This window comes from Athene noctua, chromosome 2 (genome assembly GCF_965140245.1).
Source record: "Athene noctua chromosome 2, bAthNoc1.hap1.1, whole genome shotgun sequence".
NCBI lineage: Eukaryota > Metazoa > Chordata > Aves > Strigiformes > Strigidae > Athene > Athene noctua.
Window position 1 is genome coordinate 48,466,899 of NC_134038.1, and position 15,962 is coordinate 48,482,860.

Consider the following 15,962-nt stretch of genomic DNA (forward strand, 5'->3'; position numbering starts at 1 on the left):
ACAAGGGGAGGCGTATGGGACTGTTCGAACAAGACATACCAGGTGTTGATAATGTTGCTAGGCAATTATCTCCTAGCCCAAAGAGAAGTTTCTTATGGTCCTTGAAGTTGTATGTTCCAGCAACAAATCATCCTAGATTCTAGCATAAACTGGCCTGGTGGTTTGGCCAGGGCCCGGGGAACAACTGAGGCTGTGCAGAACGACGAGGTGAAAAGTTCATCAGCGAGGAAGAGGAGATACTTCATCTATGCGACCCTCGCCCGTAAATCTGCGACCACCGAACAAGGCCAAAGGAGCTCAATACGCAGGCGCAAGGGGAGGAGACCTGATTACCATGAGAAGCGAGGGGAGGCGGGGGTAGACTATGTATATGTACAGGCATTTTATGAATATGCACTATTCTGTAACATATAAGCCAGACGGGAGCTACAAACGATGCGCATGCTTGTGGTGGAGTGATCCCCCATGCGCCCAGCGCTGAATAAACATACCCACTTTATAACTCCAAAAGTTATAGAGTGATTTCTCCGCAAAACACTGGGACAAACAAAAGCTTTTGTGTATGTGAGTAAATATATATTTCTGAGAATGAAGATGCATATGGGTGTTCAGATACCTGAAAACATGCTTGAAATACTTGCCTGGCTCTTGGATTTGTATTCACTATTGGCTCTTGGCATTTGCATCTGAAATATCTAGTTAGAACATTTTAATTCTGGTATTTTAAAAGTGAAATTAATTTATTGATTCAGAACAGCAGTGAGGATAAGAAAGAAAAAGATGTGGAAGAGAAGATACATAGGAAAAATACATTGTTTGGCCCATGTCTTCCTGTGCTGATGTGAAGTGCCTCTCCTCTGTTGCTGAGTTTGATGCTCTGAAGATGGAGTGGATGAGGTAGGTATTTGAGATCTGTCTGTATCTGCTATGTGTGGCATAGATGTTTCATAATTTTGTCCCCATATCATACTAGTAAGCCAATTTTTATGATGTGTGGACAATGATCATGCCTGTCAGAACCAACATACTGTGACTAAGCCTCCAACCAAACTCTTAGAGCAAGCACCCATGCATGTAATGGCTTCCTACGACGTAAATCATCCTGAAACAAAGAGTCTATCCATCAATCATTCAAGTGGAATCTGGCAGAGATGATAGGCTGAGATACCCTCTTCAAGCTTGCAGAGACACAACTGCAGTCTTACTTTCAGTTAAGGGTGACAGAATGATCTGTAATGCTTTGCTGCTAACCAAAAGTGTTAGTCTGTCCAAAAGCACACTTCAAACAAGCCAAGTTAGTCCAGCCAGAATGTCTCAGCGTTGCTACTGTACAGTGTCTGTAATTACACAGAGCTCCTAGTGACTAATGCTTTATCCACAGAAAATCTCAGGAGATGTTTTTCTGGGAGATACTGTGCCGGCAGCAAAACTACCTGTCACATTCATCAAATGCTATAGTGACTGATTCCGGAAGGGGGGTAGGTGTAGAAATTATGCTGCCTTATTTCATTTTACAACATGAAATTCAGGTCAGAAAAAAGTAGGGTTTTTCTCCACACCAATGCATGTTCATTTCCACAGCTTCATGGAAAATTGTAGCTATAAAAGCCAACAGTCTGGCACTTCTTTTCTCCATTCCTCAGAGTTTGATTCCATCTTGAATACTACAAATGTTTTAGGAAACTAGCAAGCCTTGATAAACAGAATCTTGGAGTGCCAGAAACTCTATCAAGAATGCCAGAGCACAGTAGGGAAGTATTTCTACTGAATTAAATTATTTGGAAATAAAATATATTATTAGAATCATACCTAACACACTCTGATAAGCTCAAAAAAAGCCTACAGTGATATGATTAAAGATGTAATGGGAAAATCAAGTGACAAAATTTGTTTCTATTGAAATCTTAAGATGAGATGAAATATAATTAGTCCTACATTGAGTGAAAGGTGATGAATTACATATTCTGATTAATTGCTTGTATTAGAAACAATTACAAGTCAGGAGGGATGTTATCTGCTTTGTCCTGCAGCAATTATAACCTTTTCCTTAAGCAACAACAAAACCTGATTTGTCTCTTTGGTAATCAATAACTTGTTTTGCAATGTTGTCAAGGTACTCATGACACATCATTTTCAGTATTTTATGTGTTGACCTTTCTCTTCAAGGAAGATGAAATCCCATTTTTTCTTCTCATTTATATGAACAGTTTTTAGAATATACAGTACATGCAAGGTGTTTGACGGGGGACCAACTTTTTGTTCTGTGCTTGTTTGGTCTTTACCTAAAATGGAGGGGATCCAAGTGCTACGGGAATACAGATCCATAATAATAAAGGATTCTTTATTTTCTCCAGTGTTATGAAGATTCATGGCAGACCCTTTTAAACTGAAACAGTTTTAATGGAACTGAGTGTCTGGGCTCAGTTCCAGCAGCTTAGACTCTAACTCCCTGCTAATGCTGCTCAGCTGGTAAAACTAGTTATTACTGTGCTCTGTTCTAGTGAGTGCCACCAGATCAAATATTCGTTAGAAACTCAGCAGCATCCTTACAGCTTTTCCAACCTGAGAGACTGCAGGCTGGTATAAACCTGGTCTGCCTGCAGATTGCACCACAAGGATTCAAGCCAGCTCTAATTTATAATCTATAATGCCAGCAGTATTGAGTATGAGCTGCTAACTCCATGCAAGGTTTGTAATCTCAAACTGAGTGCTGTACTTTCACTATGGGCTTGTTCATCCTAGAGAAAAGAGACTAAGAAAGGGTGGGTTTAAGCACAGTCTTCAGTGACTTAAGGAGGGATTATAGTGAAGACAGACACTTCTTGGAAGTATACAATGAAAAGACAAGGGTCAACAAGCACACACTGCAGCAAGGAGCAAGGGAAATTCCAGTTGGATGTAATGAAAAAAAAATTGTTCACTGTGAAAGGGGTTCAGCACTAAAAGGGATTGAGCAGAAGGTCCTTGGAATGTCCACTCTTAGAGACATTCAAAGTCAGACTGGGTGAGGTGTGAGCAACCGGCTCTCACTTTAAAGTTGGTCCTGTTTTAAACAGGAGGTTGGACTACAGGACCTCAGAGGTCCCTTCCAATCTCAACAGCTCAGTGGGAAGGGGGCACATTCTACAGATCCTGATGTAATACACATTCTCTCTTCCTCTGTCTCCCTCTGATGCACTGATTTTTATGTAAAATACATTTTTCAGCATTGCAGGATTTCATTTAGAAATTGTTTTTTAATGGTATCTTACTTCTTATGGGTTGTTACAGTATGAGTGCAAAATATCACCCTAATCCTCAAGAAAACAAATTTTGGAACAAAAAGTGTTCTTGACCCTCCTGTCATGCCACAGAATTTTGAGCTGGATGGCAAAATATAAATAGGGCACTCTGCTGCATATAGGGCATAAAGCAGGAGTGCTGAAGCTGGTACAAGAATAATTCACTCTCAGCTCAATCAAGGAGAGGGGCTGCTTCATAAACAATCTTTCTCTTCTCACAAAGCTAATAGTTGTTCTGGCATTAGGCTCCCTGTACAACAATATAACTGTTTTTCCTGGCTACAGTCTAGATGAGTGGTTAGGCCCCACAGCTGGGAGGTTTCTTCTCTTTCCCTGGTAAGGCTAGATGTTTTGCTCCCCTTATTCTCTGTGGCACATAACACCAGTTTGCAGAACATCCTATCTTGCTCTGGTATTTAATCTGCATTAAGATCCCAAAAGCAGGAGGGAAGAGGCTGGTAATATGAAGTGGAAGACTGTCATTGTCTTTGTAGACCTGAAAGATGATAGTTATGAAAGGGTGAAGACCATCAGAGATGTTGCTTTTCTTTGTCCAGAGTGTTCCAGACAATGGTGCTTGTCTTAAAAGATGTATGAACCAGTCTTCACAGGGTATTCTTTTTTTAAACCAAAAGCATCCATAACTTAACTTTTAAAATAACTCTGGATTGCATGCCATGCAACTCCAGAACTACTGACAAATCGGCTCATAAATGCAGAGCAAACAAGCTGCACAAAGGAGGCAAATAAAATAATGTTTTTGAGAAGTATTATATTAGTACTAAGAGAAGTCCTAGGATTTTTTGTTTTGTTTTGTTTATATTTTCGCTAGTTTTTTATTCTTCTTGATGGCTTCAACATTGGAAATGGAAACATTATGGACTGTTTCTGTTCTCCTGTAAGCCTTTACGTGCACTTTTTATACATGCAACAGCAGTTGACTTCAGTGAAGATAGAGGCCCATTCCCTATCCTGTGAAAGAGATGCAGAAACATACTAATATATTGATATGAAAACCTCTTCACCTTCCCCAACTTTCCCCCCAGGTCAGAAAATGAAGGACTTTAAGGGGGAAAAATGAGTGTGGTCTTTGTTTTTTAATTTTTTTTCAAGATGGTCAAGGTGAGGGAGATTTATGTGGTTAAAAAAATCTGACAGTCTGGGACTTTGTACTGAATCAACTGTCTGTAAGTAAAACAGGGACAATAATTTACTGACTTACAAAAATATAATGACATTATATACATTCATATTAATGATATTTCATGATTTTGGGATAAAGGACAGAATTCTATCAATCAAAAATAATGTAGTTGTAATTTATATTGGGTAATGCATGCTGATTTACATGGACTAAAGTAATGTGTGTGTAGGCATGCCCCCAAGGGAAGAGGTGTAAACAGGGACAGACAAATATAATGGGAGCTTCTTGTCTACTTGCCAAATCGGTATTAAGCTGTTGTCAGAAGATATAGGTCTTATCTAGAGCCAGTGAAATCAATGGCAAGACTTCAGTTGTCTTCAGATGGTTTTGGATGCAGACTGTGTGTTCTGTGAATCATATATCATATTCAAGAGTTATGTCAGGTTTTGGTACTTTTACTTCCACACACCTAGGACATTAAAACTGTAAACTGATATTCAGTGTCTTTCGATTTATACTAGTTACACATCTGTACCGTATTAATAGACTGAACTAACATAGCACTTGCATTTCTCAAAGCTTCTGCAACCCAGAAGTGGTGAAGAATATGCTTTTTACCTGATGCTTGGCCCTAGAGAGTTTTCAGAATGACAGCAAAATTGATTTTGAAATCTTAAAACACATTATGTTTGAACCATCCACCTCTTCATCTTTAGAAAGTCACGTCTATTTGTATTTCTGCAGTGTAATAGTACTTGGTTTTCAACTCTTTCACTAATGTCTTTGGGTACTGCCTCTAGCCTTAGAGCCCTGGTTGGCTATGAAGATAAATTTTGAAGGTAGGTGGTGTCTTTTTCAGTGCACAGATCCATGTTTTCCTGTACACGTAGGTAGATTGCTTGGAGTTTTTTAAACTCACATTTAGACTTGACATTTCTTGCTCTGCTTTCATTATCTACTGTGAAAATATTTCCCTTCTTTCCCCTTTAATTAGATTTTTTTTCCTATTTCATTAGATTTTTTTTTCATATTCCATTTATCTCTCCCTTCAGTTGGTTAATTTACTACTATGACAGTGATTTCACTGCAATAGGACTCACATGGGGGTCGTCCAACAACCTGGTTGATGATACCATAGAAAATACTATCTATATTTGTCTCATAAGTACTGAAAAATCATACCTGCCCCAGAGAATTTTGAAACTTGGATTAAACAGTAGGAGAAAAGGAGGAAAAATTGGTTTTATATTAAGCCTGTGTCTTTGGAAAGTTTGTATCCTATGCAGAGGCCACCATTCCTTAATGATTTTTGGCTGTGATGACCCTCTCTTACTACATGAGTGATGCCATTATCTGAGGGATGGATTTTGTATACATGTGTAGAAAAGCATTATGGTTGAAAGCCCTTGCTAGGAAGTTTTGTTGTAGAGCCTCTGTGACTAGACTTGTACTTTCCCTGTAGCTGACCTGAATAGTCAAAACTTAAACCGAAATTACCTTTCTTTGGCAGGTTAATCTTGCCTGAAATTACCTGCAACACTTTCTTAATCTAGACTGATGTCAGTAAAGGTTTCAGATTATAATCCAGCGTTATATATTCTTCTTCTAAATATATCAGTGTCTATGATTACATTTCAATCAGAAAAAAAATCTCACTCATTAGCACTGTGCTTATTATTTACACACGTTGACTCTTAATGAGGTTTTTGGCAATTAATTAGCTAGCTGATTCAAGATGATTTGTTCATTTAAAGTTTTACACTTTTTCATATATTTAACAACACATTTCTTTCAAGAAAAAGCACCAAAATTTGTTTCATTCTAAGCTATATAGACAGCTGATAACCAAAGGCAAGTACTACTAACATGAGTGCCAAATAGCAACAAATTTTGTTTTGATTGCTACAACATAGATATTTACTGTCAATTTTTTTCTTTACATATAGTGATTTTTGTGATTGAAGTTACTGCATAAATAAAATTTGTTTTAGGATGAAAGCATAGTTTCTTCACCTGATCAGATTTCTGAGAGCTCTGAGATATTTCTGTGGATGTTCTCCAAACTTCCACTGGTATTTCCCCCTCTCCCTTTGTGGCACGACAGTCCCATATACTGACAGTGTAGGTCTTCCTCTGCATGTTTTAAATTTCATATGGCTGGATTAATACATATATATATATATGTGTGAGTGTGTTTGTATGTATACATATTTAAACAAATATATATATATATATATAAACATGCACACCACACACATATGTATTTGGATTAGAGGCTATCTCAGCAGACCAAGTTTTCTTTCAGAAACAGCCCCTTTATGTCCCTCTTGGTCTGCATCTTCTGAAAACTGCCATCAGCAGAAGTTTTTTGTTTGTATCTAGGATATTAATTCTTCTACCATATTGTGCCAGGCCAAAATGCCAACCTGGGGGCCCTTCTTCTTGCAAACAGATTCTGTGATTGTTGACAAGGTCTGACATCCTGGAAACCCCATTAACTAGCAGTCAGGATATTTTTAGCCTTGAATTATATTTGATAGAGTCTTAAATCATTGTTATATTACCTGACTTAAGTCCCAGAAAGACTCACAGATTTTAATTTCCTGGCTTTTTTTTTTTTTTTTTCCCCCTCTTCATTTTAGGTTCTTTTTCTTTTCTTTCAGCTTAATTTAATAGATACCAGTATTTAATGCAGAATGTTTATTCTATTCCCTATCCTCCTTTCACCCATATTACTTTTTTGAATGACATATTTCTGCCAAGATGGCTTCTTCTACATTGCAATCCCATTGTGGATTTTTTGAGTGTGATTCGTAGTGTCTCTTGAAACAAGTCTCAGTTTTCACTAACATTTCTTAGCATACATGTGTATTCCCAGTCACTTATGGCAAAAACAGGGTTTCAGAAAATGGTTCCTCTGAAGTCCCAAACATGTCTGTTATAATGGGGACAAGTTTTAGAAATGTAACCATCACCAGGGGAGCCATGCAATGTCTGATTTTAGGTGTAGTAATTAACACTCCTTTGCTGGTCAGCATGGGATTCAATAAGCAATTACTTCAAAGTGCATGACTTTCTATGTTTACAAATCATCGTCTACTACTTTTTGAAACCTTACAAAAGCCATGTAAAATTTCTATGAACGTCTCCAGGTTGATATCATTTGTAAGTACACAACTTTTTCTCTGTTCATTTTGATAGAGGAAAGTACATCTAGTGAATGTTTAGTAGCAGATCATCTTGTTAGCTAATGAGGTGAGGTGGATAATGAAGGTGCTTTCTAGTTTCCCATGTAATTAATTTAGAAATTTTATCCAAGGTCATTACAATTCCTGGGATCCTGTATTGTCACTGCCTCTGTAGAAGAGAATGGTATTTTCAGTTTTAAAACTTCTTTTTCTGCTCCATATATATATATATGCACACTGAAATAGATGTAGATACATAATGCTGCTCTTCTGTTCCAGTTGAACAACTTTTAACCATCATTTGCAATGAGCTTCAGGCAACTGCTTTTCTTTTCAGATCTGTTTCCACCATCTTGTTTTCTCCAAACATTAATTACATAGACTAATAAATATTCTTTTTTTCTCTGTGCCCTTTTATACTTCTGTTATTTCATGCAAATATGTTGGTATTTTAGTGCAGAAACTGTGTCCTGCATCAACACACACATGGAAGAGAACTGGAGACCCTGGTGGAACTTGTTTGGAAGGCAAAAATATAGAGTTGCAAATTTCTGCCCTTTATATTGAATCTTCCAGCAAATCTTTTATGTCTTAATTCAATGCAATGAAGTTTTTTGTTTTGCTTGGAGGCAACACTGATGTGCTTTGCACAGTGCAAATATGTACAGCTAGCTCCAAGAGCTTGAGTCTGCTGGGATGACCACACTGTGCAATTCCATATGGAGATAATATCGTAGGTCCTAAAAGAGGTATATTTAGGCTAATTAGCTCATGATTTTACCACTTGTGCTGCAAAATGTGCTTCCAAATTTAGCCATAGCTCCACTGGTGACATTTGCCTTTTGCTATATTATGCACACATTCTGCACACATGGAAAGCAAACTCTATCAAGGAGTTGGATCTTATCCAATTGAGCACCAGTGAAAATTGTTCAACTATGCTTGCCTTCGATAATTAGCAAAATATACAATGAGGTCAGGGCTCAAACCACAAATCAGTATATTGTTCAGTTTCATCTGAAGCCAAGTATTAGTTTTATTTTACTGTTTAATTATCAACAAGATATAGAGGCTTTTTATCCAGAACTCTGCTACATTAACATGAACCAACTAATTAAAACCTCAGATGGACCTTATGCAAAGGTCAGTATGAATATTCACATTGATTTCATTGGACTATACACAAAGTCAGCCACGAAACATTTATCTAAGAGTTTTATGTGTCTTTCTCATCTGAAATACCAGCTTTTATCCTGCTGGCTTAATAGATCATTACCAGTAAAATGTCAGACATTGACCAGAATAAAGTCAGTTGAAGCACAACTGCATTAATTTCTAGCTAAGTGATATCTTTTTTCCTGTATGTTTTCATGCAAATTGTTTTTATTTTAATGTTTACAATTCACAAAGCATACTTTATAAATTGCATTAAATTCTGTTGGCCTATCTGGCAAGAAATCTTGTTTGTTTTCATAATGAGAGGGTGGAGGGAAGCAGTCATAAAAGTGAAATTAAGAGGTAGAAGCAGACCCCAGTGATAATAAAATTTGGATATGTGAGTGTAAGAGTTCTTGTTCCTCCATAAGCCGTGAACTATAATCTGTAGTGGTAAATTGAAATTCCCAGAGAAGTACCAAAGATCTATACTCAATTTATTACAGATCTTGTGAAAGACGTCATTGTTTTCCCAGGTTGGGCTCTTGGAGTTGGCTTGGATCTGTTCCAAGAAAGCGTCTTCCCTCTATGTTTCTGAGTGCCTTATGTCTCTACCCAGTGGTTGTGCTATGCTACTGCATGACATAATACATTAAGCAAGAGATGGATTTTAAAATCTGCATCTTTCAGGGGGCTTTTCTGACTTTTACATGTACTTTTTAATATGACAGGCTTATAACTAACCACCCTAGGTCTGTGTGGATGTAAAATAGATTAAGCCAAAGTAATCTCACAGTAATATTTTTGAAGGACTTTAGGAGACTGAATTTTACAGACATTACGTTGTATTGAATTGTGATTTGATGTGGAAGGTGAAGAAAACCCCATCAACTTTCTGCCTTCTCATATCCACAGTGAGATGCAAGCTACAAGCTGGAGTAAATAGTATTTCCCAGAATGCTTTAAGAGAACTAAAGCCACTGTTCCCCACTCTGAGCTTGCTCTTTGCGAGCCTGTAATCTGAGCTCTTTTACCACCTGTAACCTGAGCTGACAGAAGGGAGCATGACCAGTGCCCTGGTTCCTCAGCCTCAACCTAGTGTTGTAGCACAGACCATTTATTGCAGATCTCAGCCCTCTGCTTATATGTATATTAGTGTACACATCCTTCCCTGCTGCTCTGGTTTGGAAGCAGAGGGAGGAACTCCATACAGAGAAAGGAGACTGCAATTCCTCCATTGTATTATGTAAAGCTCGTAGATATCTTAAATTCTCACTTCACACTCAGGATGCACATTGGTATCAAGTTAGACCAGAAAGATAGCAGAACTTCACACTTCACTTTAGCTATCGCCCCAGTCTACTGGACTCCTTCATTCAGGGATGTCAGTGACCAGTAGGGCTTCGGTTTTTGCACTGCACTCTGTGGAGCCAAAACAATGTTGATGTGTGTTATAGCCAAGACTGTTGCACCACTGTAACTGTCAAATCTGAACTCAGTGTGCATCCCTTTTCTCAGGTGGTCTTCTTCTCTTGATAAACATGAGAAAAGTGGAGCACAACTGTACTCCAGAAAGCACCGACTACATGGTTTGTGGTTCATCTTGTTAATTCTACACATCAAAAATAAACTTAAATTCTCAGTGTAGTGTTTCATATTGGCTATTGGTGCTTGCACTGATCAAGCTCATTGTGGAAAGCCAGTTTCTGAGACCTGAGAAATTAGCTAACAGAAAAGACAAGCCTGTAGCTCAGGAAAAAAAACAAAAAACCAAAAAAACACCAAAAAAAGAGGGATAATGTTTTACTTTTCCCTATATTGGTACAAACTTTCAGTAACTTGAAGAGTGTTATATCTTGACTGGAGATGCAACCAAAGTAGAGGTACTGCCCCATTTTGCATGTGTTCCTTGTAAAATCAGGCTGGACATGCAGGTGGATGTAGAGAGGGAAGACAGGCAGGATTCTTTATCAATTGAATGTGACAGATACCTGCTCAGAATGGAGAACATTTTAATTAACTAGAGAAAAAACAAAATTATTGAGGCAAACAGCACCTGGACTGCAGGGAGACACTATGCTCCTTTGCCAAAGAGTAAGTTCTTTAATGTAACTCAGGTGAATGGTCCCCTTATCTAAGCACCATGGTTTTGACAGTGAACCAGAGCAGATACTTTTAGAAAAACAAGGTAAGACAAATATATACTTCTGCTTTTCCACATCTGCTTCCAGTGGTCCGCCTCTAAGGCACTTCCTAAGCCAGAGTTCGGATTTATATCATGGAGTTTCACAGCTCTTGAGGGATTCTTCCATGAATTTGTCCAGTCCCTCTGGGACACTGTCAGCAGAAGCAACATCCTGTAGAAGGGATGGTAAAAATAATTTCCTTTGGTTTGTTTTAAATCCATTACTCAATAAAATGAACTTCTGTGATAAACTCAAGTCTCAAAGAATTAACTTGGTTGCAAAAAGAGATTCTGTGTATTTCATAACTGTCTCCTATGCATGGAGAGGTTTTGGTTTTCCTTAATGAGTCACTTTCCTCTGGGAAGGCAAACCCTAAGTTTCTTATTAAAGAAACAAAACCAGACATTTCCCGTGCTCTTTCATATCAGTAGTTCCATGGCAGAGTTTTATGTAACTTAATGCATTCTCTTAACATATGCTGAGATTTTCACTGTTTCTCATTAGCCCACAGTGGCTTCTGGGATGAGCAGAACAATTATGCCAGTCCCAGATCACTTATACATGTGAGAAATGCTTGAATTCAGCAGTGTTTGGCTGAATAGCTGTTAGTCTTAATTGACTTTCTGTTGACAGAAGGTGGTATCAGTTCTTTACACTTTCCATTCTTTTATCAAAAGAAGCACCAAACTGGGGATTCTTTCTGCTCTTCTCATGTTGTCTCTGTCTAGCTCAAACATGAGCATCTTCCAGGGGAAATGCTAGAGAAATAACTTTCCTGTCATAGTAGGAAAAATGCATAGGGAAAAAAAAAATCCTTGTATATATCCTCTTTCTTACCAAGAATTCTTGGTTGCCCTAAGCACTGAGTTAAATGCCTGCTCTAACAGACTAAAATGACTACCATGACTCTTTAAAAATTCCAGTGCACGTCTGAGTACTTGAGATCATTAAACTACTATTAGTTTACTTGACTCTGTATGGCTGCAACTCATTCATGAATCAAGAATGAATGTGGAGATGACTTGTGGCTGGCTAATACCAGGCCAATGCTTGTACACACTGCTTTCCTTCTCACTTCCAAGCTGAATAAGAATGCTTGCATTATAACTCAGTTCAGTGAAGTAATTATGTGTAATTGCATAATCACCCGTTACAGCTGTTTGACTTACTGGCACTTATAGTAATTAAACTAATGTGATGCACAACCACAAGTTAATTTAAAACAAGGAAACCATAGAATGATCCCTCTTGAGAGTGTCTATGCAGGCAGTGATACTGCAGTTGAACAGAAAGTGAAATGTCGATCCTACATGTTTTCTTGAACCTATTACACAGTTTACCTTTAACAGGTGACAAGATACAGAATTAAATAATAAGCTGGTAATATTCCTAAACAAAACAAAATACAAGGCTCTGGAATGAAAATAAACTCTCTTCCTCAAGGACGCTTGCCACACTCTGGCTAGCAGGAAGTAAAATTTCTTGCAGGCAAATAATCATACATTTGTTTATTATAATAATTTCTCAGTAGTGGCCAAAGTTAAACTTGGATTTAGCTCAGTACCTGCTGGTATGTTTTATTTTCCTCTAGATTAAAATTCAGTCTTGAGTCTTGTGCTCAGTCAACTATTCTGATATGCAAATGACTTTAATGGATTGACTTTTTGCTTATACATTGAACACCCAAGTCATACGGACAGGAGTAAGATTCAGAATATGAACTTAAATAAAGAAAACTGAAGGATTAACATAATGAATATCAAACAGAATGCTGTCTTTAAATCTATGGTTTTGGAGACATTCCTAATCCTACAGTTATGTTACTGAAAAGAAAGTGCTACTTAGTTTTGACTTAGAAAAGCACAATTTATATACTTACCTTCTTAATTTGAAATTTGGCCTGTGCATTCTTTCAAAGAAAAATGTCAAAAGCCACTCTTGCTGCAACAGATGAGCAAAACCTTCATTCTGTTTTCCCCCTCAGTCTTTGCATACTATTGAATTTTATGACTGTAAATAGAGGCTCTGGTTGCTGTGATACATTTTACTTGTAATAGGGATAAGCAGACAAGCTTATCTTGTCTGCTGTGGGCTCTGAAAACCTGAAAAACCTTCCTGAAGTGAATAATTTCAGAAGTCTAAATCCTTCTCTAAGGAGGAGAAAGCTTTTCTGAGTTCCTACAGGCTTCTGGCATCTGGACATGAGGCTGGTGTATGTTATCGCTTCATACATATAGTAAGCAGGATGCCTGGGTGGACAATGTTTCTTTTGAGACACATGTGCAAGAGAAACAGAAGCACTTGACTTCTTCAGGGGAGAAGCTCTATGGTCGGTAGCAATATTGTCTGCTCTTTATAAGATTCAAGCAGTTCATTTAAAAAGTAAAAAATTATATGGATTTCCTTGAGACTGAAGCTGTTTATGCAAACTGAGAGTTCCTTAGAGAAGATGCAAGCCACAAGAAAGAGGAAGCATCCACTATTTTATAATTCTTCTTATTTTATCTTGGTTTATGCTTTTTTATATTTTGCAGCTTCTTTGCACAGAATTAACTGATAACCACCAGAGGGTCTAGTAATCTAATAAGGTATTATAAATGCACAGTACTTTCCTCCCAAGGTTCTACCCATTGTCCAAATTTTCTTCCACAGCCACACTTTCTGAGGGATAATTTAAGGCCTTCTGCTACACCTGTGTGCCTCAGATGACCAGAAGATTTAACGCTTCCTTTCGTGACAAAAAGTAAGTATTTTAATAAACTGCTTCAATCTGCTGTTCAAAGCTGAAAAATTCTAAAGTGCATACATCTGACAACTGGCTAATGCTCTATCAACAAGACCTTTTTTATTAGCTAGGTGCTGATAGTGAAGGTATCGATTTTTTTTTTCAGTTTCTTTTTGAAAAATTAATGGAAATAATCACAATTTAAGGCTTCTAAGACAGCAAAAAGAGGCAGCAGTTCTGACATCTGAAAAATAACTCATCAGCAAATGAGAACAGCAAAATCATTCTGTCTTGTGCAACGAAAGAAAACAGAGGAGCAAGAATCAAAGTCTTTGAATGAATTTGTATGGTTTTTTTCAATTCCATGATGAGGCACTTGGTTTTTGTATGTGCTCTGTAAGAGTTGCTCTTTGTACATGATCAACAGAGAGATGGTTATTGTACGTTTATAAATTTGTTACTTTGCATTTCCCCTAAAGATACTTTTCAATAAATTAACCAGAAAATTTTTTACTTACCAGTAAGATAAGGGTTCATCTTGCAGTGAGGAGATAAGACTGTTCTAGTTTAGTGCAAGAGGATGCCAAAAAATCATTTAGAGACCAGTATTTTTTCTCCTCAGATCCAGGCTTTCCACTGCCAAAATAACTTAATTGACTAGATTTGTCTATAATATTCTAAGATTTGTAAAACACTTGTTCAATAAACTATTGCACAAGCCTGGATTTCAAATATCTTGAAGTGGATTTCAACCAACAACATCACAGAGTCTTTTTTAAAAAAATATACTATAGCTGGAACTCAGTGAGATAGTTATCACTGCTACCTTCTCCTTGGAAAGCAATATTTCTGCAGAAAAGAAAAAAATATCAAACAAACTGCTGGTGTGATGCATCAAATACTGTTATTTTATTTTATTTTATTTTATTTTATTTTATTTTATTTTATTTTATTTTATTTTAATTTTAACCAGTGCTGAGTTTTCAACTCAGGAAAGCTAGATGTGAGGTCTTTCAATAGGAGGCTCGTAGAAGTGATACACTAAGGAGAAAACATCTGATTGTAAACTTTAAAAAACCAACACAATTCTGATTATGTTGCAACTTTATAATTTTTGATTTGGCCTTTGGATATCAACCAGCTTTTGCTAGAGGCCTTCAGATTGAACGAATAGCTGAGATGTTCTTAATATGTTTTTTTAAATTAAATATGTGAGTCTCCAGACACAGATAGAACTGTTCTTCAGCTTCTTTGCACTGAAGGATTGCTGCCATAACAGACTGAGTTCATCCCAATGTATGGTACACATGGACTATTAGAAATACTTGAATTCCTATTACCCTGCCTTTTAAAATGGAGAATCCATATTAATCCTTGCTGGTATCATGGTCTGCTGGGGCATATTAAGAGGCTCAGGGACTAGTCATGGGAATGCTGAAAGATCTAACCACAACCAAAGTACCTTACAGTTAGTAACTATACAGATCCACTCTGGACTACTACACTGCACAGCTGAAGGCTGTATCTGCGAATCAACTTACAAAGTCTAACTTAAAAAGCTCACCAAGAACATGACTTTGACTGCTTCCATGCTGGGAAGTTCTCTCTAACTAGAGGTTGAAAGACCTGCTTTGATTGTGCAGGTGACTGCTTCGTCTTGATGCTGAGGAGGCAGCTCAGAGAGTTCACAAAGAGAATCGTGATCTTGTTCTTCCTATCCATGACAGAGCAGAGGAGAAAACCACTTTAAACCTAGAAACTGCCTGAGGATGAAAAGAAATGCTGCATACAAAGGATAAGAGGGTTTCTCTGATCAAAGGTTTTCTTTTGCTACAAAGATTCTCTTACTTTGGGATTTAAACACTAGACAGGAAATAGCTTCTGTACTGATGTCCATTCATTCACATTTTTGTTTGAATACATGACCATCAAAAGTGTGGAAGAAAATTTCCCATCAGCTTTGAGAAATTAACTCTTCTGAAACAGCTCAGTGCTTGCTTCATGCTTGCTTCACACCATGTTATCAGCATGGATTCACCTCAGCCTGGCCACAGGGAATGCAACTGCTGCTTCCTAGGCAACAGCCAACTTCCAGTCTCACCACTAAATCAGGTTATTTTATGCTGTGTGCAATTCCTGCGTTAGGAAAAGATAAGCAAATCTCAGAAGATTAAAGACATTGAAAAGCTGTCCCAATGGCATGTGTTTGTCCAAAATTTTCACAATTTTGCTGCATGGTTACAACAAATAATTTGGTGCAGCCCAGAAAATTACTGTTCTCCT